The sequence below is a fragment of the Heterocephalus glaber genome, unplaced genomic scaffold, assembly GCF_053883595.1.
Source record: "Heterocephalus glaber isolate CG9 unplaced genomic scaffold, H.glaber_assembly_v1.0 deba00001509, whole genome shotgun sequence".
NCBI lineage: Eukaryota > Metazoa > Chordata > Mammalia > Rodentia > Bathyergidae > Heterocephalus > Heterocephalus glaber.
Genome location: NW_028258325.1, coordinates 32,507,214 through 32,532,417, shown reverse-complemented (window position 1 = coordinate 32,532,417; position 25,204 = coordinate 32,507,214). Strand labels below are relative to the sequence as shown.

Genomic DNA, 25,204 nt, shown 5'->3' with positions numbered 1-25,204 from the left:
TTGTCCCTGAGGAAGAGAGATATCTTTAATGACCCTGTTTTCAGATCCCCACCTGTCTTTCAAGGGAATATGGGTCTCTCCCATCTGTTTAATGAAGAAACTTCAGATGGGATTCCAGACACCTATGATCCAATTGCTGGGCATGGCCTTTTCTGTGTTCAACAGTCAGCATCTGGAGGAGGGTCAAAAGAGAAAAGCTAGGGCCAGAGATTTAGCTCAGTGGTTTTGCTGCCTGCTGCGCAAGCCAAGGACCCGAGTTCGATCCCCAGTATCAAAAAAAAAAAGAGAAAAGCTAGAATTATAGCTCTTGCAATGGCCAATGCTTTAAATTCACCCAAACTATCTAAGGGAAAATCCAAGGATGATCAAGTGCAAGAAGTCTGGATACTTGGCATGAGACTATACCAAACCACTGCCTGGGCCCTACTCTGAGTGTGAGGCAGCTAATGCCTGTGTCACGGCACTGGAGGGCTGACTGTCCCTGCTGTCAGAGAGGGGGTAGGCCAGGCAAAACCTCATTTCCTGCTCTGAAGAGGCCCCTCTTCATGGATATAGCATCTCCCATGAGGAACCCTGAGTAATGCTGGATGTCATGGGTAAGCCAATTCAATTACTTCATTCAATTCTCTGGAAAACCCTCCTCTAGATCTATAGCCATAGTTGGAGTTGAGGTGGGCCCTAGTAAGAGATTCTTTACTCCTGCTCTGACATATCAATCTGAATGCCAAATGTTTAATGATGAGTTTCCAATTGTCCCACAGTGTCCTACTCTCTTGTTAGGAAGAGATTTACTAGCAAAATTAGGGGGTATTCTCAAATTTTGACAAATGGCAAAACAGATTTTACCTGATTGGGACTATGCTAGGTCTCCTGACCTAATTAGACACAGGTGGAGCCTGCTGCATGGTATAATACCTGACTTGAAACCCTTCTTTCTCTACATATCAGAAAAGAGGAATTGCTTTGGGTGTCTTTTTTTTGGGGGGAAGCAAAACCCTCATTGGTACATTTTGGATATACATAATGATAACATTCATCATAGGGAAATTTGTGCCTGTACATGATATTTTCTTCCCATTCCCCTCCCTTCAACTCTTCTTCCCCCTCCTTAATTTACAAAAGATTTGTTTCCATTTTTTCTTTGGAGACTTTCTTTTTCTCTTGTCCCTTCTTTCCTTTCCCCCTCATTGCCCCCTTGTTCTCCTCATTTGAAGATTTTCTTCCCATTTCCTAATATGTATTATACATTTTATTTATTTATTTATTTATTTATTTTTCTGGTACCGGGAATCACTCAGGACCTTGCACATGCCAGCAGGAGCAGTGCTGCTGAGCTACATCCCTGGCTCTGTATTATACATTTTAGTCCTTATTTCTACTTTTGGTTTCTCACACCAGAGAAACAATATGGTATTTAAACATATGTGTTCAATTTATTTCACTTATGAGTCTCAAGGTGCAACCATTTATCTAGAGGTGTCTCAAGCTTATCCTTCTTTATGGCAGAGTAGTACTCCATTGCATTAAAAAAATCCCATATCTTCTTTGTCCATTCATCCATTGATGGGCATTTGGGCTGTTTCCAAGATTTGGCTATTACAAACTGTGCCACTATAAACATAAATGTGCATATATCGCTGTGGTATGATGCTTTCAATTCTTTTGGGAAGATACCAAGAAGGGGAATGGCTGGTTTGAATGGAACTTTAAGTTTTAGTTTTTTGAGGAATCTCCACACTGATTTCCACAGTGGTTGCATCAGTCTACACTCTCACCAACAGTGGAGAAGGGTTTTTTTGTGCCACATCCCCTCCAGCATTTATTATTGGTTGATTTCTTGATAAAACCCATTCTTTTGGTAGTGAGATGGAATCTCAGCATTGTTTTAATTGGCATCTCTCAAATGACCAGTGATGTTGAACATTTTTTCATATTTGCTGTTTCTACTTCTTCATCTGAGAAATGTCTGTTCATTTCGAATGCCCACTTTTGGATTGAGTCTTTAATCTTGGGAAGTCTGATTTTTTTTTTTTTGAGTTCTTCATATATTCTAGATAGTAGCCCTTTGAGGAACAGCTGGCAAAATTTTTCCCACACTGTGTTTTGTCTCTTCACTCTGTTGGTGGTTTCTTTTCCTATGCCTATCTTTCATAATCAGTGGAGAAATAAGTGGGGTTTTTTGGAGGAGAGTGTTGATACATAGTTCAGGCCAGCCTTGAACTCATTAGCCTAAGATGTCCTGAAACTTGCAGTGATCCTCCTGCCTGAGCCTCCAAGTGCTGGATTCATAGGCATGTGTCACCACACCCAGCTTGAAATAAGATATTTTTATGATAAAGAGAAGCATAAAGAAAGTCATGACCACCAACCAAGACTCCAGAAAAACCTCATGGATACCATAGAAAGAGACAATGAAGCTAACAGTTGCAAAAGGTCTGAAAGAACAAATATATGAGGTAGAATGAGCAGTTAAGTAGAAGGAAAAGATAGGGAATCAACCATAGGAAAACAAGACAATGACAGGAATAAGTCAATACCTATCAGTAATAAAGCTTTATGTGAATGGTCTCAATTTCCCAATCAAAAGACATAGACTGACAAAATGGATTAATAAACAAAATCCTGGGCTGGGGGTTTGGCTCAGTGGTTCCTCCACCTGCCTTGCAAGTGAATGGTCCTGAATTCGATCCGTGGTACCAAAACAACAAACAAACAAATCCAATGGTATGCTGTATACAAGAAACACATTTAACCCAAAAAGAAACTCAACTAAAAATCAAATAATTGAAAACAATATTCCATGCAATGGGAAACTGAAAAAAAAGGTGTAGCTATTCTATATTCAAACAAAGTGGACTTCAAACCAAAACCGATTAAAAGAGGCAAAGACAGTCATTACATATTGGTCAAGCAAACAATCCAACAGGAAGAGATAACAATTATCAATACATACACACCCAACAATGGCACAGTCAACTACATAAAACAAATACTACTGGACATAAAAGACCAGATAAACATAAACACAATTATAGTGAAGGACCTCAATACCCCACTATCACAAATAGACAGACCTAGAAAAAAAAATCACAAAGAAATATTAGAGTCGAATCAAATCTTTGAACAAATGAATCTGTTGACATTTTTTTTCCTGGTCCTGGGGATGGAACTCAGGACCTTGGACTTGCCAAGCAGGCATTGTGCTACTGAGCTACATCCCCGGCCCCGAACAAAACAATTTAATATATCTCTACAGAGTGTTCCACTCAACAAAAACAGAATACACATTCTTCTCAGCAGCACCTGGAACTTTCTCCAAAGTAGACCAAATACTAGCCAATAAGTCAATCAAAAGTAAATATAAAAGAATTGAAATTATACCATGCATATTTTCAGATCATAGTGCAATGAAACTAGAAATCAATGACAAAAAAACCCTCAGAAATTGTGCAAATACATGCAAACTAAACAATACACTCTTAAATAAGCAATGAATTACAGAAGAAATCAAGGAAGAGCAAGGTCGTGAGTCATGAGGAACACACCAAATCCGCCTGCGCCCCGGCAGCAATCCACTGGACCGCCCCCCCACTCCCCCGGCCTCTTCTCTGTACTGCCACCTGGTTCCACACTACAAAGACGCAGAGGGCACCGGACCACCAGACCACTGTACTGGGTAAGTTGGAGTCATCTTCACCTCCCATCAGGACCGGGACTATCTTCAGGGGAAGGGCACCTGGAACCTGCAATACAACTCTGCAGAGTTCAACCCTGCAGGAGGACAGGGAGCTCAGCTTGGGACTTACAGCCAGAAATCCGCCTGAATCTCACGGATCTGCAACTATCTCGCTGAGACTCATTGACTTATATCTGCACACTGCTACCCATGTTGTCTATTGTGACAGCAGAGACATACCCTGAAAGAGGCCCTTCATCTTCATTGTTATTTTTTATTCCCAAAATTAGTATTATTAGTTTGGTTTTTTTCTTTTTCTTTTCTTTTCTTTTGCTCCTCTTATCTTTAATTTTTTTCCTACTCTTGGCAAATATTTTTCTCTCCTTTTTTTCTTTTCTTTTCTTCTTTCTTTTCTCTTTCCTTTCTCTCTCTCTTACACTCACTCTCTTGCTCTCCCACATTGTTCATCTTCCCTTTTTGTCCCTGTTTTGGTCCTCATTTGGAGTTCTTCTTTATTTTCCTGTTATTCTCTTTTTCCTTCTCACCTGTGTCCTCTGGCCGTGCTGCTAACCTTCCCCTATCCTTCTTCCCATCTGTCCCTCCCTCCCCAACCCCTTCTAACTCCCCATCCCAAAGAGTAAAGTTGTTATATTGAGAGTTTATTCACTATATGTTGGGTTGGTCCTCGATCTTGATTTAATTCACACAGCTAAAGGTGATAGATTAATAACTACCACACAATGTCATTTTCGAAGATGTACTTGATGCAATGGTGTTGCTGACTGTATCACTTGGGCTAAGGTGTTGTTATTGATCTAGTCAATGAACTTCCCTAGTATAAGGAAAATGAGATAGCCTTAGAGTCATTAGAGACTCAAAACTTAAAGACCAGCTGTATCTGGAAGACACCTCTGAGAAGCAATCATTCCATAAGGGTTCTAATTACAAGCAACAAAGATACCTACAATAAGCAATTTCAAACTATCAACCCAGGAGTTAAACCAAGGACAGTACCAAAAACAAAAATGAGAAGACATTTAAGCAAGGCACAAACTCAGACTTCCACCCCACCAAGGATAAATCCTGGGGGAAATGAGATGGAAAAGTCCCATAACCAACCACCTGGATACCTTGAACTGATAGCACAGGAAGTAACAAAACAGATGAATGAGGCTCTAGAAAAATTCAAAGCAGAAATAATCTCCCAGATATCTACAGAGATGGTGAGCAGAGTGAAAGACATGGTTAGAGGATCTAGAACAGAAACAGATATAAAAATACATGAGCTCAGAAACATGCTGGAAGCCATGAACACCCAGCATAAGAAAGAAAGGGAATCCATGAAACAGATTCAAACAGATATTCAGGAGATCTAAAACTCCATTGAAAGTATCCACAGCAGATTAAGGGAATCTTAAGATAGAATATCAGATATAGAAGACAGGATCGTGGTTAGAGACCACGAAAATAGAGATTTCTTAAAAATAGTAAGGGACCACGAGAAATCAATCCAACAACTGCTAGATGATGCAAAGAAGAATAGCATAAGACTGATAGGAGTCCATGAAAAAACAGGAGAAAGCACAATTGACATAAAAAACTGTTCACAGAAGTAATAGTGGAAAACTTCCCAGACAGAGGTGGAGAATTGGACATACAGATAAGTGAGGCATATAGAACTCCAACTAGCCACGATCAAAAAAAATCTACATCTAGACATATAATAGTCAAGATCCCAGAAACCCAACAGAAAAACAAAATCCTACAAGAAATTAGAGAAAAGAAACAAATCACCTACAAAGGAAAGCCCATCAGAATCACAGCAGACTTTTCAACACAAACCCTCAAATCAAGGAGAGCCTGGAGTGAAGTATTTCAAGCCCTAAAAGAAAATAACTTCCAACCTAGACTGTTGTATCCTGCAAAATTATCTTTCAAAATTGATGGGGAAATTGGATACTTCCACGACAAAGAACACCTGAGAAATTTCATGAACACCAATCCAGCACTCCAAGCAATTCTAAATAATATCCTAGAAAAAAGCAATGAAGGTCACAACTCCATGAGGCCCAACAGAGGGAAGCCACCAGGCAAGGTAAGACACTAAAGGGAAAAGGGGAAAAAATAAGAAATAAAAGAGCCAACAAAAGTAAAACATCATGACAAGGATAAATCAATATCTATCAATTATAACCCTCAATGTTAATGGCCTCAATTCACCAATCAAAAAAAAATAGACTGGCAGAATGGATTAAAAAGGAAAATGCAACAATATGCTGTATACAAGAAACACACCTAACTCAAAAAGAAACTCATAGACTGAAAGTAAAAGGATGGAAAACAGTTCTCCATGCCACAGGAACCCAGAAGAAAGCAGGGGTAGCAATCTTATTTTCAGACAAAGTAGATTTTAAACCAAAACTAATTAAGAGAGACAAAGATGGTCACTACATCCTTGTGAAGGGAACAGTCCAAGAGGAAGAGATGACAATCCTAAATATATATGCAACAAATACGAATGCCCCCAACTATACAAAACAAATATTAATAGACATGAAAAACCAAATAAACACTAACACAATTGTAGTAGGGGAGCTCAATACCCCACTATCACAAATAGACAGATCATCTAGACAAAAAGTTAACAAGGAAATTCTAGAACTGAACCAAGCTGTTGAACAAATGGACTTAATAGATGTTTACAGAGGGTTCCACCCCACAAAATTGGAATACACATTCTTTTTGGCTGCACATGGGTCATTCTCCAGAATAGACCATGTGGTAGCTCATAGGACATGTCTAAGTAAATGTAAAAGAATTGAAGTTACTCCCTGTATATTATCAGACCATAGTGCAATAAAATTGGAGATCAATAACATAAGAAACTGCAAACTCCAACAAACACATGGAAACTGAATAACACCCTCTTGAACAACCAATGGGTCACAGAAGTAATTAAAGAAAAAACTAAACAGTTTCTACAAAAAATGCCAGTACAACATACAGGAATCTATAGGACACAGTGAAAGCAGTTCTATGCAGGAAATTCATAGCAGTGAAGGCCCATATTAGGAAAACAGAGAAAACTCAGATAAATAACCTAATGCAGAACCTCAAGCTCCCAGAAAAAGAAGAGCATAATGAATCCAAAGCTCGTACAAGAGAGGAAATTATAAAGATTAGGGCAGAAATCAATGCAATGGAGACTATACAAAAACTCAATGAATCAAAGAGTTGGTTTTTTGAAAAAATAAATAAAATCGATAAACCTTTAGCCAACCTTATCAAAAAAAGGAAAGAAAGGGCACAAATACCTGCAATTAAGAATGAAAAAGGTGAAGTCACAACAGATCCAACAGAAATCCAGAGGATCATCAATACCTACTTCCAGAACCCCTACTCCAATAAAATGGAAAACACAGAAATCAAGGAAGAAATAAGACAGATCCTAGAATGAAATAATACTGCCAGTACAACATATCAGAACTTAGGAAACACAATGAAAGCAGTCTTCAGGATGAAGTTTATAGCTGTGAATGCCCATATAACAAAAACACTGAGCCCAAATAAATAACCTAACAATGAATCTCAAGGTTCTAGAAAAATAAGAACAATCCAAACCCAAAGCTAGTACAAAGAAGGAAATTATAACAATCAGAGCAGAAATCTCTTAAATTGAGACCAAAAAATAAGTTACAAAGAATCAATGAATTGAAGAATTTCATCTTTGAAAGAATAAACAAAATAGACAAGCCTTTAGACAATCTAACCCAAAAAAGGAGAGAAAAGACCCAAATCAATGCAATTTGAAGTAAAAAAGGTGCCAAGAATGGTGGTGCATGACTATAATACCAGCACTTGGGAAGCTGAGGCAGGAGGATTGCCTAGTAGGGTCAAGGCCAGCCTGAACTACATAGTGAGAACCTTTCAAAAGAAAGAAAGAGAGAGAGAAAGAGAAAGAGAAAGAAAAAGAGAGAAAGAAAGAAAGAAAGAAAGAAAAACAGAAAAGGTAAAATCACAACGGACAGTGCCAAAATCAAGGTTGACAGCTACAGCACTTATCGAACCTGTGTGCCAATAAATTGGAGAATTCAGAAGAAATGGATAGGTTCCTAAGTACCTATGAATCACTAAAACTGAACCAAGGAGATTTAAAAACCCTGAATAATCCACTAACAGGAAATGAAATTGACGCAGTGCTTAAACAACAACAACAACAATAATAACTATAAATTAACATAACCCCAGGTCCTGATGGATTCACTGATGAATGTTAAAAAACCATCAGGAGGCCTGGGGATTTAGCTCAGTGGTTCTGGCACCTTGCTCAAAAGTGCAAGGTCTTGGGCTCGATCCCCAGTACTGGGGGGGAACCCATCAGGAAAGATCTAACACCAATACTGTAATAAAATCGAAAGGGAATTAGAACTCCCAAAGTCATTCATGAAAGCTACCATTACTCTGATTCTAAAATTAGACAAACAAAACACAGAACTACTGTAATTCCCCCAAAATGAGATCTAATTGGAAAATAAGCCCTAGCATGATTTTTCAGGATGCTCATACAAGCCCTTCCCCACAAATAAGCTCCAGTTCATATCATCAACCAGGGCCGGGGATTTAGCTCAGTGGTTCTGCTGCCTGCCTCGAAAGCGCAAGGTCCCGAGTTCAATCCCCAGAACCAAAAAAAGATCATCAGCCAATTAAGGATGTATTTAGTACATCTGTTGGAACACACGATGGACATATTGAATTATAAAATAATAATATTAATATCTAATTAAATATTATTGACATTAACACTTAAAATAAATGATAATATAAATTATAATTATTTCTAAATACCTAAGCAGGTACCTTGGGACAAGAGGAAAATGCTTATGTAAACAAATAAACTGGAGACTTATTGCCAAATGACCAACTGGAGTAGAGAAACAACACACAAAAAACATGAGCACTTGATAATGAATGGACATGGTTGTGTCAAATATGAATCTTCATCATTCAATAGATCATGTGTTGTAGTAGATGTATTTGATGCACTCCAATGAAATAAACAATTTCTGAATTTTCATGTCTGCAATTTTTCATGCTTTTGTGTGGACCACCATTCTTTTTTTTTTTTTTTTTTGGTTTGACTATCATTCTTAACTGTCATCCTTTTTTTTGCTGCACCTGTCTCATAAGTCTTCAATTAATGCTTGATTTAATGGAAACTTTGTGAAGCCCAGCCTGCAAGAGGCCATGACTTGGGTGAAGAATTCCTGGGATAAAATCACTGACAGCTGTGTTGCCAATATACTACAAACAGGCTAAACAGACAAGAAGTGCTCGTTTAAGGACAGCTCTATTACTGGACATGAGACATTGGGGCCAATGGTTCTCTAGGAAATGTCATTGTAAAAAATTCAGGCCAGAATTCGGGTTTTGGAGAGTTATATATGACAACGTTCCAGAAGAAGATAATGTGACTGTATTTGAATAAATGCAGATCTTTGTACATGAATAAATGTAGATTTTTTTTGTTACATGAATAAATAAGACATTCCCTGAAAATAAGCCCTGTTGTGTTTTTTTGGAGAAAAATTAAGATAAGACCAAGTCTTATTTTCAGAAAAATATGGCATACCCAAGTGTGGTGGTGCACGCCTGTAATCCCAGCACTAGGAAGGCTGAGTCAAAGGATCACCACAAGTGCAAGGCCAGCCTGGGCTACATAGTGAGTTTAAACCCAGCCTGGGCTACAAAAAAAAAATCCTCAACAAGATATTGGCAAACAGAATGCAGTGAATCATCAAAAAAAATCCTCCATCATGACCAAGTAGGCTTCACCCCAGGGATTCAAGAATGGTTCAAAATATGGAAATCAGTAATGTAATTCATCACAAAAAAATAAGCAAGGACAAAAGTCACATGATCACTGGGTGTGGTGGTGCATGCCTGTGATCCCAGCACCTGGGAGGCTAGAGCTGGAGGATCTGCGAGTTTGAAGCCAGACTGAACTATATAGCGAGACCCTGTCTCAAAAAAAAAAAACCAAAAATCACCTGATCATCTCAATGGATGCAGAAAAAGCCTTTAACAAAATTCAACATCCTTTCATGATAAAGTATGGAAGAAAATAGGTACAGAAGGATTTATCTCAATCTAGCTGGGGATAGTGGTGCACAGCTGTAATCCCAGCACTCAGGAGGCTAAGGCAGGAGGATCACTGTGAGTTTGAGGCCAGCCTGGGCTACATAGCGAGACCCTGCTTCAAAACACCAAAAATGAATAAGTAAATAAAGTAAAAGCATGAACAAGCCTCCACCTGCCTCGCAAGTACAAAGTCCTGAGTTCAATCCCCGGTACCAAAAAGAGAGAAAAAAAGAAGAAAATGACAGTAGATAAACAACACATTCAGTAATATCTCTCAATATTAATGGATTCAGCTCACCAGTCAAAAAACACAGACTGGCCCACTGGATAAAAACACAAATTTTGGGCTGGGGATTTAGCTCAGTGGTTTTGCCGCCTGCTGTGCAAGTGCAAGGACCCGAGTTTGATCCCCAGTACCAAAAAAACCCAAAACCACAAATTATCAAAAAAACCCAAAAAACCCCACAAATTTTCTGGGCTGGGGATTTAGCTCAGTGGTTCCACCGCCTACCTCAGAAGTGCAGGGATCTGAGTTCGATCCCAGATACCAAAAACAAAAAACAAAACAAAAACCCCCACAAAATCCAACAGTCTGTTGTGGGACCAGAATGACTCCATTTTGTCCAAAATGGAGCAGTCTCCTTTGTTCTCTCAAATTTGTGCTTGACCTGGGACAAAAGACATGATCTGTAACTCAAGATTCCTAAGCTCATTACTCAGCCATCTGTTTGCCCTAGAAACAAGTGTCCCGGGCCCACTATCTATAGGACAATCTGTTAATGTGCTGACTATCCACACAAGGTGGTCATGACCATGAGTCAAGATGTCTGCTGACCATCAGTACGTGACAGTAGACCACTAACCTTTGTCCCCATTTTTCTTGTAAAAACCTATACGTAATCCCCTTCAACCCCCAATGAGCCTAGCCAATCAAAATTCTACACTTCATACTTGCTAAATGTTAACCAATCATATGGCTGCTAATGACTGAAGCTTGCTGTAATCTCAATAAAAACCCTGCTAATTTGGAACTCGGGGCTCTCAATCTTGATCCGCTGTGTCGGTGACAATTGAGAGTCCCTGCTTAAGCTTGAATAAATGACCCTCGTGTGCTTACATCGGAAACGGCCTCCTGGTGGTCTTTGGGACTTCGTAATCTGGGCACAACATCTGTTGCATTCAAGAAACTCATCTAATCCAAAAAGATATTCATAGACTAAAAATTAAAGGATGGAGGGCTGGGATTTAGCTCAGTGGTGCCGCCGCCTGCCTCGCAAGTGCAAGGTCCTGAGTTCGAGACTGAGAACCAAAAAAAAATTAAAGGATGGAAAACAACATTCCATGAATCACAACCCCAAAAACAAGCAGAAGTAGCAATTCTAATATCAGATATGGTAAACTTCAAGCTAAAACTGATTAGAAGAGACAAAGAAGGTCACTACATACATGTTAAGGGAATAATCCAACAAAAGGAGATAAGATTGATAAATATATATGAACAAAATACTGGAGGAACATATATTCATAAGGTAAAAACTGCTGGAATTAAAAGATCACATAAATACTAACAGAATCATAGGGGATTTTAACACCCCACTTTTTTTTTTTGGTACCGGAGATTGAACTCAGGACTTTGCACTTTTGCAGCAGGTGGTGGAACCACTGAGCTAAATCCCCAGCCCTTAACACCCTACTTTTGCAAAGAGATAGATCAACTAAACAAAAAACCAATAAAGAAATTTCAGAGCTGAACCATACCCTAGAACATATAGACTTAATATATACAGAGTGTCCACCCCTCTACTAGAGTATATATTCTTTTCAGCAGCATATGGTACTTATTACAAAATAGATCACATACTAGTCCACAAAGCCTGCTTAAATAAATATAAAAGAGGGCCCGGGGATTTAGCTCAGTGGTTTCTCCACAGCAGGCACAAGGACCCGAGTTTGATCCCCAGTACCAAAAAAAAAAAAAAAGAAAGAAAAAGAAAATCTAAATAAATATAAAAGAATTGAAATTACTCCATGCATACTACCAGACCACTGTACAATGAAAATAGAAATCAATGACGGAAGAAATTTCAGAAAAGGCAAATGTGGAGAAATTAACCAATGGGTCACAGAAGAAATTAAAAAATTTAATGACAGGGCTGGGCATTTAGCTCAGTGGCACTGTGCCTGCCTCACAAGAGCAAGGTCTTAAGTTTGATCCCTGGTGCTGGAAAAAGAAAATTAATGACAATGATGGTGCAACCCAACAAAACTTCTGGGACATCCAATGATGAATGTCATTATATTGTATACCTAAAATGTACCTATAAAATAAAATTTTTTTAAAAGCCGGGGATTTAGCTCAGTGGTTCCACTGCCTGCCTCAAAAGCACAAGGACCCAAGTTCGATCCCCTGTACCAAAAACAAAAACAAAACAAAACTTCTGGGACACTATGAAAGCAGTTCTAAGAGGAAAATTCATTGCAATCAATGCTCACATTAGGAAAACAGAGCAAGCCCAAATAAATAACAGTATGAGAAATCTTAAGATACTTGAGAAACAACAACAAATCATCCCCAAATCAAAATTAAGAAAGGAAACTATAAAATTAGAATGGAAATCAGTGAAATTAAGACTAAACAAACAGTAAAAGTCAATGAATTAAAGACCTGGTTCTTTGAAAGAATAAATAAAATAGATGAGCCCTTAGCTAGACTCACCAAGAGAAAGAAAGAGAAGACTCACATTAAAGTAATTAGAAACAAAAAAGGTGAAATCACAACAGATACAGTGGAAATCCAGAAGATAGTAACTATTTTGAAAAATTATATTTCAACTAATTAGTAAAGATTGAAGAAATGAACCAATTCCTAGACACATACAAACTGCCAAAACTAACCCAAGAAGACATTAACAACCCAATAACAAGCAATGAAATTTACACAGTAATGAAGAATCTACCAACTAAATAAATCCCAGGACCTGTTGGATTCACCACTGAATTCTATAAAACTTTTAAGGATTTTTTTTGTTTTTTTGGCAACAGGGATTGAACTTGGGACCTTGCACTTTCAAGGCAGGCAGAGGAACCACTGAGCTAAATCCCCAGCCTAGGATGTTATATTACTATACTCAAGTGCTTCAGAGAAATTCAAAGGAATAGAGTGCTCCCAAAATCATTTATGGAAGCCAGTATCATCCTGATCCAAAAACCAAATAAATACCCAAATAAAAATCAAAACTACAGGCCAATCTCCTTAATGAACATAGATGCAAAAATCTCAACAAGATATTAGCAAACAGAATGTAGTGCGTTATCAAAAAGATCATACATCATGATCAAGTAGGTTTCCTCCCAAGGATGCAAGAATGATTCAACAGGGCCAGGAATGTAGCTCAGTGGTGCCGTGCCTGCCTGGCAAGTGCAAGGGCCCAAGTTTGATCCCCGGTGAGGGGGAGGGGGTTTCAACATTCGTAAGTGAATAAATGTAATACATCACATAAACAGAAGCAAGGTTAAAAACCACATGATCATATCAATAGATAAAGAAAAGGCTTTCAATAAAATCCAATGCTCTTCTATGATATGAACCCTGCAGAAAATAGGTGTAAAGGCTATCTTGGTTTTTCCCCATGATAGCCTGCCCTGGTTTCTTCCAGGTGTTCTTTTATCCTCTGCATAGTCAGTTTTTCCTTCACTTTTTTTTGTGTGTGTGGGGATCGAACTCAGGTCCTTGTGTTTTCGAGGCAGGTGGCGGCACCACTGAGCTAAATCCCCACCCCTTTCCTTCACTCTTCACTTTTACTCTTTCAAATAAACTTTGACACTGCTTAAAAAAAAGGACAGAAAACAGGTATAGAAGAACAGTATCTGGTTTTTTTTTTTTTTTTTTGGTACCGGGGATCAAACTCAGGTCCTTGCGCTTGTGCAGCAGGCAGCGAAACCACTGATCTAAATCCCCAGCCCCCTTATCTGAATATGATAAAAGCTATTTATGACAAACTGATAGCCAGCATCATACTAAATGGGGGGAAATTAAAAGCATTCTCCCTAAGATCAGGGACAAGACAAGGGTGCCCACTATCACCTCTTCTATTCAGCATAGTATTTGAAACATTAGCCAGCATGATTAGGCAAGAGAAAGGAATAAAAGGGGAGAGGGGAATAAAAAATAAAAGAAATAAAAGGGATACGGACTGGGGATGTAGGTTGGTGGCGTAGCACCTGCCTGGCATACGCAAGGCCCTCAGTTTGATTCCCAGTACCAAAAAAGAAAAAAGAAAAAGAAAAGGGATATGTATAGGAAAGGAAGAATTCAAGTTATTATTATTTTCAGATGACATGATACTCTACATAAATGACCCAAATAACTCCACCAAAAAACTCTTAGAATTAATAATCTACTTCAGCAATATAGCAGGATACAAGATCAACACACAAAAATGATTAACATTTGTTTAAACGAAAAATGAACTGTATGAGAAGAACATTATGAAAACAATGCCATTCATGTAGCTTCAAGAAAAATGAAATACCTAGGAATTAATCTAATCAAGGAAGTGAGGGCTGGGGAGTTAGCTCAGTGGTTTTGCTTCCTGCTGCGCAAGTGCAAGGACCCAAGTTCGATCCCCGGTACCAAAAAAAAAAAAAAAAAGGAAGTGAAAGACCTGTACAAAGAAAACTACAGTACTCTGAAAAAAGATTAGACATCAGAAAATGGAAAAATGTTCCCTGCTTCTGCATAGGCAGAACCAATATTGTCAAAACAACCATGCTCCTAAAACTGTTACACAGATTCAATCAGTTGCAATCAAAAAACTAACAGCACATTTTACAGACCTAGAAAAAACAATCCTAAAATTCATATAGAGCCAGAAGAGACCCAGAATAGCAAAAGTATTTTTGGGCAACAAGAGCAAAGCAGGAGACATAGCAATACCTGACTTCAAGCTATACTCCAAAGCAACAGCGATTAAAAACAAACAAACAAAAAAACCCCAGCATGGTACTGGAACAAAAACAGATACATGGATCAGTGGAATAGAATTGAGAACACATTCACATTCAGACACATTCAGCTGTTTTATCTTTGAAAGAAGGGCCAAAAGCATATATTGGAGGAAAGGTAGTCTATTCAACAAGTGCAGCTGGGAAAACTGGTTATCTGCTTGGAAAAGATTGAAGCTGGATCCTTATCACTCACCATATACTAAATTAAAATAAAAATGGATCAAACACCTAACCATTGAAACAGAAACATTAAACCTACTGGAAAATAAAATAGGTAAAACCCTCAAAGACATAAACATAGGAAAGGATTTTCTAAATAGAACCTCAACTGCACAAGAAATAACAGCAAGAATCAACAAATGGGATTACATCAGACTAAAAAGCTTCTGTATAGCAAAAGAATCAATTAGTAAGTGAAAGACAACCTACAGAGTGGGAAAAAAATTTTGCCATCTACTCCTCAGACAGAGGACTAATACCTAAAATATACAAAGAACACACACAAAAAATTAAACCACCTAAATAAAAGACCCAGTGAAGAAATGGGCAAGAAAAATGAACAGACACTTCACAGAGAAAGAAATACGAATGATCAACAAATATGTGAAAAAATGTTCACATCTCTCATCATTAGAGAAATGCAAATTAAAATAACGCTAAGATTCCATCTTACTCTGGAAAGAATAGCAAACAAACAATAACAAATGCTGGTGAGGCTGTAGTGAAAAAGGAACTCTCCTTCATTGTTGGTGGGAATGTAAACTAGTACAACCATTATGGAAATCTGTATATAGATTTCTCAAAGAACTGAAATTAGAAATTCAATATGACCAAGTGACCCCTCTGCTAGGTATCTTTCCCAAAGAGCTTAAAACACCATACTACAGTGATACATGCATACCAATGTATTATAGCAGCACAACTCATAATAGCTAAATCCTGAAAGCAACCTGCATACTCATCAACAGACGATTGGATAAAGAAAATGTGGTGTCTATATATAATGGAATACTACTCAGCTATAAAGAAGAACTAATTTGAGATATTTGTAGGAAAATGAATGCACCTAGAAAATATAATGTTGAGGCCAGGGATTTAGCTCAGTGGTTTCACCGCCTGCTGAGCAAGTGCAAGGACCCAAGTTTGATCCCTGGTACCAAAAATAATAATAATAATAATAATGTTGAGTGAAATAAACCAGACACAAGGGCCAGGGATTTAGCTCAGTGGTTCTGCCGCCTGCCTCACAAGTGGAAGGACCTGAGTTATACCAGACATACATGCTTAAATGCTGTGAGGTATCTCTTATTTGTGTGATGCAAAGTACAAAGAGAATAATAAATGGGCCAATTATTTAGCTCAGTGGCACTGTGCCTGCCTGGCAAGCACAAGGTCCTGAGTTTGATTCCTGGTTATGGGCCAGGGCAAAAAAGTATAGAAAGAAGGGGACAAGGGGATGGATCTTTTGCAATAGGGAAGTGGTCCAAAGAAATAAGGGTGAGGGCTGAAGAGGAGGAAAAGGGGAAATAAGTAGAAGATATGTCATGTACAGAAACCCAATGAATGTAAATATAGGGCTGAGGATTTAGCTCAGTGGTTCTACGGCCTGCCTCACAAGCATAAGGTCCTGAGTTTGATCCCCCATACAAAAAAAAACCACCAGAAAACAATGAATGTAAATATTATATCCCATAACATGAGGTAAGATTAATAATATCAACAAGAGGGCCGGGGATTTAGCTTAGTGGTTCCGGAGCCTGCCACGCAAGCACAAGGTCCTAAGTTTGATCCCCGGTACAAAAAATAATAATAATAATAATAATATCAACAAGAATGAAAAATGGGATAGGGGAAGTAGAGGAGGAAGGAGGGAGAGGGAGGGAAGGGGAAGAGGATCAGAAAAAAAAACCCAGAAGCTGGGTGTGATGGCTCATGGCTGTAATCCCAGCACTCAGGAGGCTGAGGCAGGAGGATTGATATGAGTTCAAGGCCAGCCTGGGCTTCATAGTGAGTAGCCTGAACTGCATAGTGAGAGTCCATCTCAAAAAAAACAACAAAACCCAAAACTGTAGTATGAACCCACTGTATATACTACAACTGTAGTACCCACTCCCCAAAATGATTGTAAACTTTGTGAACTGCAAAGATGTGCTAATAAAAAAGTGAAAAAAGATGAGCATATATTTAATAAATATATATATCAAAATTACAAAAAGCATAAAACAAGTTTTTCTAAAAATGTTTATAATTTTACTTTTCAGATGAATTAAAATGGCACAAATATAAAATGTTATTGCAAACACTAGAAGGCACTATTTCTCTACAGAGGCAAAAAATTTCTTGTATCTTAGACACCTGTACCCCAGTTTTTATTCAAGACCCAGAACAAAAAGTACATTATGACAAATGTTTAAACTATACATTTCTACAGTGCACTAAGTAGTTAGTATAAAGAAAAAGGGAAAGGGGGACAAATGAGATAAAAGATACATTGAAAACTGTTAAGCCAATACAATGAAGAGAGAAACAAAGCTGCAAAGAGCAATAAAGAAGGGGATAAGGAAAAAAACATGAGGTCAAACCAAATTTCTTTCATACAACATAATACATAGAAAGTGTTTTCCCTGTCATAGCCCTATGTCATATATTGAGCAACGTTAATTTGTAATTAACCAGTGGTTCTCCAGCTCTGCACTGGCTCATTTTTTCTGCTCTCTCACCCTCCATTTCTCCAGGGTGTCTCACAGGTAGGACACTGGGAATGCATCAGGATCCCAGAGGAGGAACACTGAATGAGGGGTTTGGAGTTGTCATGGAAACACCAAGCCAGTTTGATAGCACTGGGTGGCAGGAAGGAAGGTAGCAAACGTCCTACTTCTCCTTCCTTAGGTGACTATGTCCGAACATTTACTTAGGTTAGACTTATAAAAAAGGGATTGATGTCAGGTGCTGTGGTGCATGTCTGAAATTCCAGCATTCGGGAGGCTGAGGCAAGAGGATTCAGTTTGAGGCCAGCCAGGGCTACATAATGGGACCCTGTCTCAAAAAACTTAAAAAGGAAAAGAGAGAGAGATTGAAGGGATATTTTGAGGGATAGAAAAGTAGACCTGATAGAAAACTAGACTGGCCTAGCCTGGCCTATTAAACTTTATGGGATTAAAGTTTCCACGAGTGTTCTCAAGTTTCTTTCTCTTTCTCTCTCTCTGTCTATTATATGTATTATATATTTCTCAATATATATATTATATTATATATTTCATTACATATTATATATTATAATATTATATATTATATATTTCTCAATATCTTTCTCTCTCTATCCACCCCTCCCCACACTTTTAATTCTTTCAAGGGAAAGGGACACAGAGGAAAACCTCTGTGGAAGAGAAGGCAGGAAAGAACGTTTGCAAAGTCTCTGCGGTGCCCTTGGTCTGAAAGGCCTTGAGGGCGAGCTGGAGGGCCAGAGGCGGCAGGGGCAGCGTGCACCGCGGGAAGGCCAGGTCTGGCTCACTCTTTGTCACTCAGGTTTCCTATTTTGCTGTTTGGATGTATGCGGAGGAATTCGAGTTTCCTGAAGGAGAGGCGATGCGTGTACAGCAAAGCTTAAGGAGATGCCCACGAGAGTTCCTCACACCCGCTTGGAGCCAGACGCCCGCTCGAGGGACGCGTGGCCCCGTTGTCCCAGCTGCAGATGACACCTGCACGCGGGCAGCCTCGGGGACAGTCGGGCACTCGGGGTCTCACAGCGAGGGGAGCAAACACACACGGCCTTGAGCCTCGAAGAGCACACGATCCCACCCCGCGTGGACAGCAATGGGGACCCGGGAGGCTGGAGGAAGGGTCAGGGCATGCGTCCCCTGGGCGTGCCGAGGGGCCGGTTCCACGGGGTCACACTTGTGCCCGATGTCACCTGCTGCCCCAGCCCCAATGACGGGTTCGGTTTGCTGGCCCCGATGGGCTGTCCAAGGTCTTTACCCCAGAAGAGCATCTGTCCTCCAAGAAAAGATCCAGACCCTGCCGTGCAGCCTCGAGCGGCAGGCAGAGGGCAGCCGAGGTCAGGGTCAAGGGCGCCGGGCACAAGGCCTTGGTTACCAGCTCCGTTCGTGGGTGCGCGTCTCTGTGCTTTGTATGCTTCTGTGGGATCCCCATGGCTAATAAAAGTCTCTTTCTTAAAAATAAATAAATAAAGAGGGATCCTGAGCTTGACTTCTATCATCTATCCTTGTTAATCAGTTTAGGAAAGGAAACAGTACTTGAAAATCACGGGCTTGTCCAAGTCAAACCTGGTACATTTCGCTCGCAGCTGTAACTCAGAACACTGAGAATGCCTAGAGCCCAGCGCAGGAGACTTAACCCTGATCGTGCTAGCTGTGCTTTATGGACAAAGAAATGAAAGTGGCTCATCTAGAGAACTGAGCATGAGGATGGAGGTTAAAACACTTGGTCAAGCTGGACAAGGTGGTGCACACCTGTAATCCCAGCACTTGGGAGGCTGAGGCAGGAAGATCTTGGTGAGTTTGAGGCCAGTCTGAAATACACAGCAAGGCCCTGTCTCAAAACCAAAAACAAACCAGTTTCTCAAAAGTCAATCCTAGGGCCAGGGATTTAGCTCAGTGGTGCCATGCCTGCCTCTCAACCACAAGGTCCTGAGTTCGATCCCTGGTACCCCCCCCAAAAAGTCATGATTTCAGAGAATCGTGTCTTATATCTTAGTCATATTTTTACCTTTATGCTCACAAAGCAGGCCCACAATAAGTGGTAGCTGAGTAAATGAACATGAAAACATTTTCCTGGAATAGGTACTGAGGCTATCGACTTGTTCTTATCTTTCTGAGTTCTCCATTTTGTTGTACCATACTCTTATGATGAGAGGTATTCTCAATCGCTTTCTCAGTTCTTCTAAGGAAAAATACTTTACTTTTTTTTCTTTTTTTTTTTGGTACCAGGGCTCAAACCCTGGACCTTGAGCTTTCGAGGTAGGCGGCAGAACCACCGAGCTAAATCCCCGGTCCTCTTCTAAGGAAAAATCCAAACACCACAAATGAGTCTTGTCCCAATCTCTGAGTTAGAGCAGAAATTTTATTTTTTCTCTTTTTTTTCAGAAACTTTATTTTAAAAAAGTTGTTTTTAGACTAGATTTTGTTCTGTAGTCCAGGCTTGCCATGAATTCATGGCGATCCTCCTGCTTCAGTCTCTTGAATGCTGGGATTATAGTTGTATGCCACTATATGTGGTTTTTTGGGGTGTGTGTGTGGTTTTGTTTTGGTTTTTTTTAGTGTGTTTTTTTGAGACAGCATCTGGCTTTGTAGTCCAAGCCACGCTGCAATTTGCTATGTTGTCCAGGCTGGCTTTGAATTTATGATCCTCCTGACTCAGCCTCGCTAGTGCTGGGATTAGAGGCCTGAGCCACTATGCTCAGTTTAGCATTTTTTTTCTTTCTTTTCTCTCCTCTCCCCTACTCCCCCTGCCCTGCCAGAGGGTCTCCCTATGCACTTCAGGCTGGCCTTGAACTCGAGGCAATCCTCCTGCCTCAGCCTCCCAAGTGCCGGGATTACAGGCATGCACCACTACACTCAGGTTCTCGACTTTTTTTTGACAGGATCTCGATAAATTGCCTGGGTTGTACTTGAATTTATGACCCTCCTGCCTCAGCCTCCCAAGTGCTTAGATTAGAGGTGTGTATTATCACACCTTGCCAATTAGTATGCTTCTGAATAAAAGCAACAAAAACTCCTACTCAAGTTGGCTGAACATCAAGGACAATGTTAAACTCTCAAATCTGAATCTGTGCAGAGGGCTTTAGAGTTGACCTAGAGTGTCCCTAGTGTTCTTTCCCAGTGATTCCCTGGGCTGTGCTTTTCTTCCCAGTCAGCCTCTCCCTTAGGCTGGTCTTTAAGGACCCGACCACTTTTCTGGCCTTGATCCTGCACATGACTATACTGGAGAAGAGAGGTCACCTCTCTTTAAAGTTCTCTCCTTGTCAATACCTACATTGGATCTCATTTAGCGCAGCACTAAACCAATGCTTGAGGCCAGAAAGAATTCTCTGTGCTCCTTTAAACCAATCACCAGTGAGACAATTGGATAGGAGAAGCCAGCATGGTCCTGCGTACCTGAAGTACCAGCACTCAGGAGGCTGAAGCAGGAAGATAGCAGTGAGTTAGAGGCCAGCCTGGGCTACCTAGTGAGTTCGAGGCCAGACTAAACTGCATATTGTATGTCTCCCAAAATAAGAGTGGGTCTTATTTTAATTTTTCCTCCAAAAGATTCATTAGGGCTTATTTTCAGGGTATGTCTTATTCATTCACGCATAACAATCTACATTTATTCATGTACAAAAATCTACATTTATTCAAATACAGTCATGTCATCTTCTGGAACATGGAACATTCATAATTCTCCAAACCCTGGATTCTGGCCTGAATTTCTTATAACTCAATTTCTTTTTTTTTTTTTTTGGTACCGGGGATCAAACTCCTTGCACTTGCGTAGCAGGAGGCAAAACCACTGAGCTAAATCCCCGGTCCACAACTCAATTTCTTATAGAACCATTGGCCCCAAGCTCTCACGTCCAGCAATGGAGCTCTCCTTAAATAAACATTTCTTGTCCATACAGCCTGCTCATAGTACAGTGGCGACATACCTGTCAGTGATTTTATTCCATGAATTCTTCACCCAGGTCATGGCCTCTTGAAGGCTGGGCTTCACAAAGTTTCCATTAAATCAAGTATTAATTGAAGACTTACAAGATGGGTAACAACAAAAATGATGACACTTAAGAATGATGATCCATTTTTTAAAAATTCACATATATATTTTGTTAATACTTTATAAATTATTTTGCAGTTATACTTTAATATTTGACACTTATACAAGGATAAAAGCAGCATGCAAATAAATTATTAAGCTCAATAATTCATCACCTAACTTAAGAATTAAAACATTACCAGTGCTGGGGCTGGGGGTATAGCTCAGTGGTAGAACATTTGCACAACATGCCTGAGATCCTGGGTTTGATCCTCAGTCCCACCAAAACAAAAATAAAGTATTATCAATGCTTTGTATTTGTCTATTTTTGTTCCTATCTCTCCCTACTGCCCCTGTTCCATTTTATAATTGGTTTTAATCATAGGTTTATTGTTTTGTTTTGGGTTTTTTTTGGTATCAGTGTTCGAACTCAGGTCCTTGCGCTTGCACAGCAGGCGGCAAAACCACTGAACTAAATCTCTGGCTCAATCATAGGTTTAAAAAACCTAAAATGTGTATATATCCCAAAAGTAACTTTTTAAAAAATATTTTTAGTTTCATTCTTTTTTGTGCTTTACAGAAGTAGTATCATACTGTATGTAGTCTAAAGGTTTTTGTAGTCTTAAAGGTGTTATTTTTTTCTATGTGTTTCTAAGATTTGTACATGCTGTAAATAGCTGCAATTTGTTTCTTTTTTTGATGTATATTTCATCGTGTGATTATACAATATATTATTAAATATGTACAGATGGGCTCCAAGTGTAGCTCAGTGGTAGGAGCAAGCCTAGCATGCATGAGGCTCTGGTTGATCCCCAGGACTGAGAAAACTGTTGTAATAAAATAAGTTTTTAAAAATCCAAAAAGGAAAAAAAAAAAAAAAGAATGATGATCCAGGCCCTGGGATTTAGCTCAGTGGCTCTGGCGCCTGCCTCGAAAGCACAAGGTCCCGAGTTGCATCCCTGGTACAAAAAAAAAAAAAAAAAAAAAAAAAAATTATAAAGAATGATGATCCATACAAAAGTGACCAAAAAAATTGCAGGCACCAAAATTCCAAAAACATTTCTTTATTTCACATGAGTGCATTAAATACGTCCATTACAAAACACGATGTACAGTGCTACCTCGGTTCATGAACTAAATTCTTTCCATGTTTCTGGTTGCAGATTGAAATGGACAAGAACCGAATCAAATTCAGTGGTTAGGTTCAGTGTTGACCTGATGGGGAACTTTGATTTGGTTCTTTTCCAATTCGGTGTGTGACCAGAATCATGGACAGAATTAAGTCTGTGAGCCGTGGCACCACTGATTCGGAAGATCCATATTAAACACAGCCGCGTCCATTGGTTATCAAGTGCGCACATTATCCCTACGTTGTGTCTTACACCGATTGATAATTGGGCAATGAGTCTGTTTACATGGGCGTTTACCTCTCATCTCAAGGTATCTACTTGGGTATTTAGAAATACTTAATTACAATTTATATTATCATTTATTTTCAGTATTAATGTCAATAATTTATTTATACTTAGTTAACTCGGAATATTATTATTTTATAATTTAATATGGCCGTTGTGCACTGCAACAGATGTACCAAATGCATCCATCTGGCTGAAGATCTTTTTTTTTTTGTATTAAATTCTTTTATTGTGGCTGAAGATCTTATCTGGGGCTTATTTTGGGGGTAGCGCTTATATGATGAGCATCTTGAAAAATCATGCTAGGTCTTATATTCCAGTTAGGTCTTATTTTTAGGGAAATACAGTACCAAGATCCTGCCTTAAAAACAACAGCAACAAAAAACGTATTGGGCAGGATGCGCAGACCAATGGAGCCTCGCCCCTATAGTTAGGGTGTAATAGGGCAGAAAAGACAACCATTGCTGAGACAACCATGGAGTCCATTACAGCCAGCCCACCAGGCAGCGGGAATGTGATTCCCAAGCACGAAGGGTACAGATCTGGGAGTCAGTAGCATTGATGAGGAGAAGGTGAATTGAGCCAACTTTCACAGCAATATTCATGAAGGGACCTTCCCTCTCGTACAAAGATAAAATACAGACAAACTTTCAGGAACCTGAAGAGGTTTCTTAATTATGACTTTAGGAGAGAACTGGGAGAGAGAGAGAGAGAGAGAGAGAGCTGCTGCAAGAGAAAAAATCATCCACACCACTCCCTCTTCACTGTCAAAGAAGCCTCTGTCAGACCAGATTCCTGCTGCCAACCTCCATCCAAATGATACTGTAACAGACGAGGAAGATGGAGATTTTGAAGAGGACAGTGATGACCATGATGCTGTAGCTTTTCTTGCAGAACTGGAAAATTGTTAAAAAGAAAGAGCTGAAGAGCAGGCCAGGAAGGAGCAAGGACAAAAAGCTGAAGAAGAAAGGATTTGTAAGGAAAACATTCTGAGTGGAAACCCTCTCCTTACTCTCAGTGGCCCACCTCAGCCTCAGGGCAGCTTCAAAGTGAAAAGAAGATGGGATGAGGATGTGGTCTTCAAGAACTGTACAAACAGTGGAGATGATCAGAAGAAAGACAAAAGACTTGTCCATGGCACACTGCCATCTGAATTTCACAAAAAGTTCATGGAAAAATATATTAAGTAATACAGTTTTATGTACTTAATTAAATTCTGTAAAATGTTAAAATAAAAAGAAAATATTTAATAAAAGTTATCTGTTGGCGCATGCCTGTAATCCCAACACTCAGGAGGCTGAGGCAAGAGGATTGCAGTGAGTTTGAGGTCAGCCTGGGCTACATAGTAAGCTCAAGGATAGCCTGAACTACAGAGTGAGATCCTGTCTCAAAAAAAAAAAAAAAAGTTATTTGTGTACTAGTAAAACCAATGGAGGCATCACCTGAGTATATGGGTAACTTTGGAAAGGTCTACATTCTATTTACCAATAATATAACAAATATGATGGTTAAAACGTAAGATTTTTTCTTGGTACCAGGGATCAAACTCAGGACCTTGTGAGCCAGGTGGGGTGCCACTGAGCTAAATTCCTGGCCCAGATTTTTATTTAAAATGTTAGATGCTTGTCTCCTGCATTTGGAAAAAGCCTGCATTACATGATGTCAATATAGTGGCTCTCTTGTTGCTTTTATCCTCTCAAAATATGAATTGAAATGTTTGTATTTTGGATATAAGGAAGATAAAAGCAAAGGACTACCTCTTTATCATTCAACTTAGTCTCTGTTTTAAACACTTTTATATTGTTTTAACTGTGTCTTGCACAAATTCTCTCAAATTTTGTGTTGGCAAGATTGTTTTTCTTCATTTTTCTCCCTTTGGATTTTTGAGACAGGGTCTCACTATGCAGGCCAGACTTACCTGAAACTCACAGTGGTCCTCCTGCCTCAGCCTCCTGAGGGCTAGAATTACAGGTGGGCACTACCATACCTGGCATTGTTTTCCTTCATCAAAGGGACAGTAGTGGTTGGGCATCTGTTAAGCTCCCCACCATAGGATGAAGGCTTTTTTTCAGTACTGGGGATTAAACTCAGGGACATTCTACCACTGAGCTGCCTCCCTAGACTTATTTGTTTTATTTTTTAATTATTATTTTATTTTTTAGTTACCAGGGATCAAACTCGGAACCTTGCGGTTGCAAGGCAGGCGGCGCAACCACTGAGC

At 39.5% G+C, this 25,204-nt stretch overlaps 1 pseudogene; it reads left to right on the top strand.

The window, feature by feature from the left end:
- Nucleotides 1-18,669: 18,669 nt before the first annotated feature.
- On the top strand, nucleotides 18,670-24,173 carry LOC101703735 (spliceosome-associated protein CWC15 homolog pseudogene; annotated as a pseudogene).
- The last annotated feature ends 1,031 nt before the right edge of the window (nucleotides 24,174-25,204 follow it).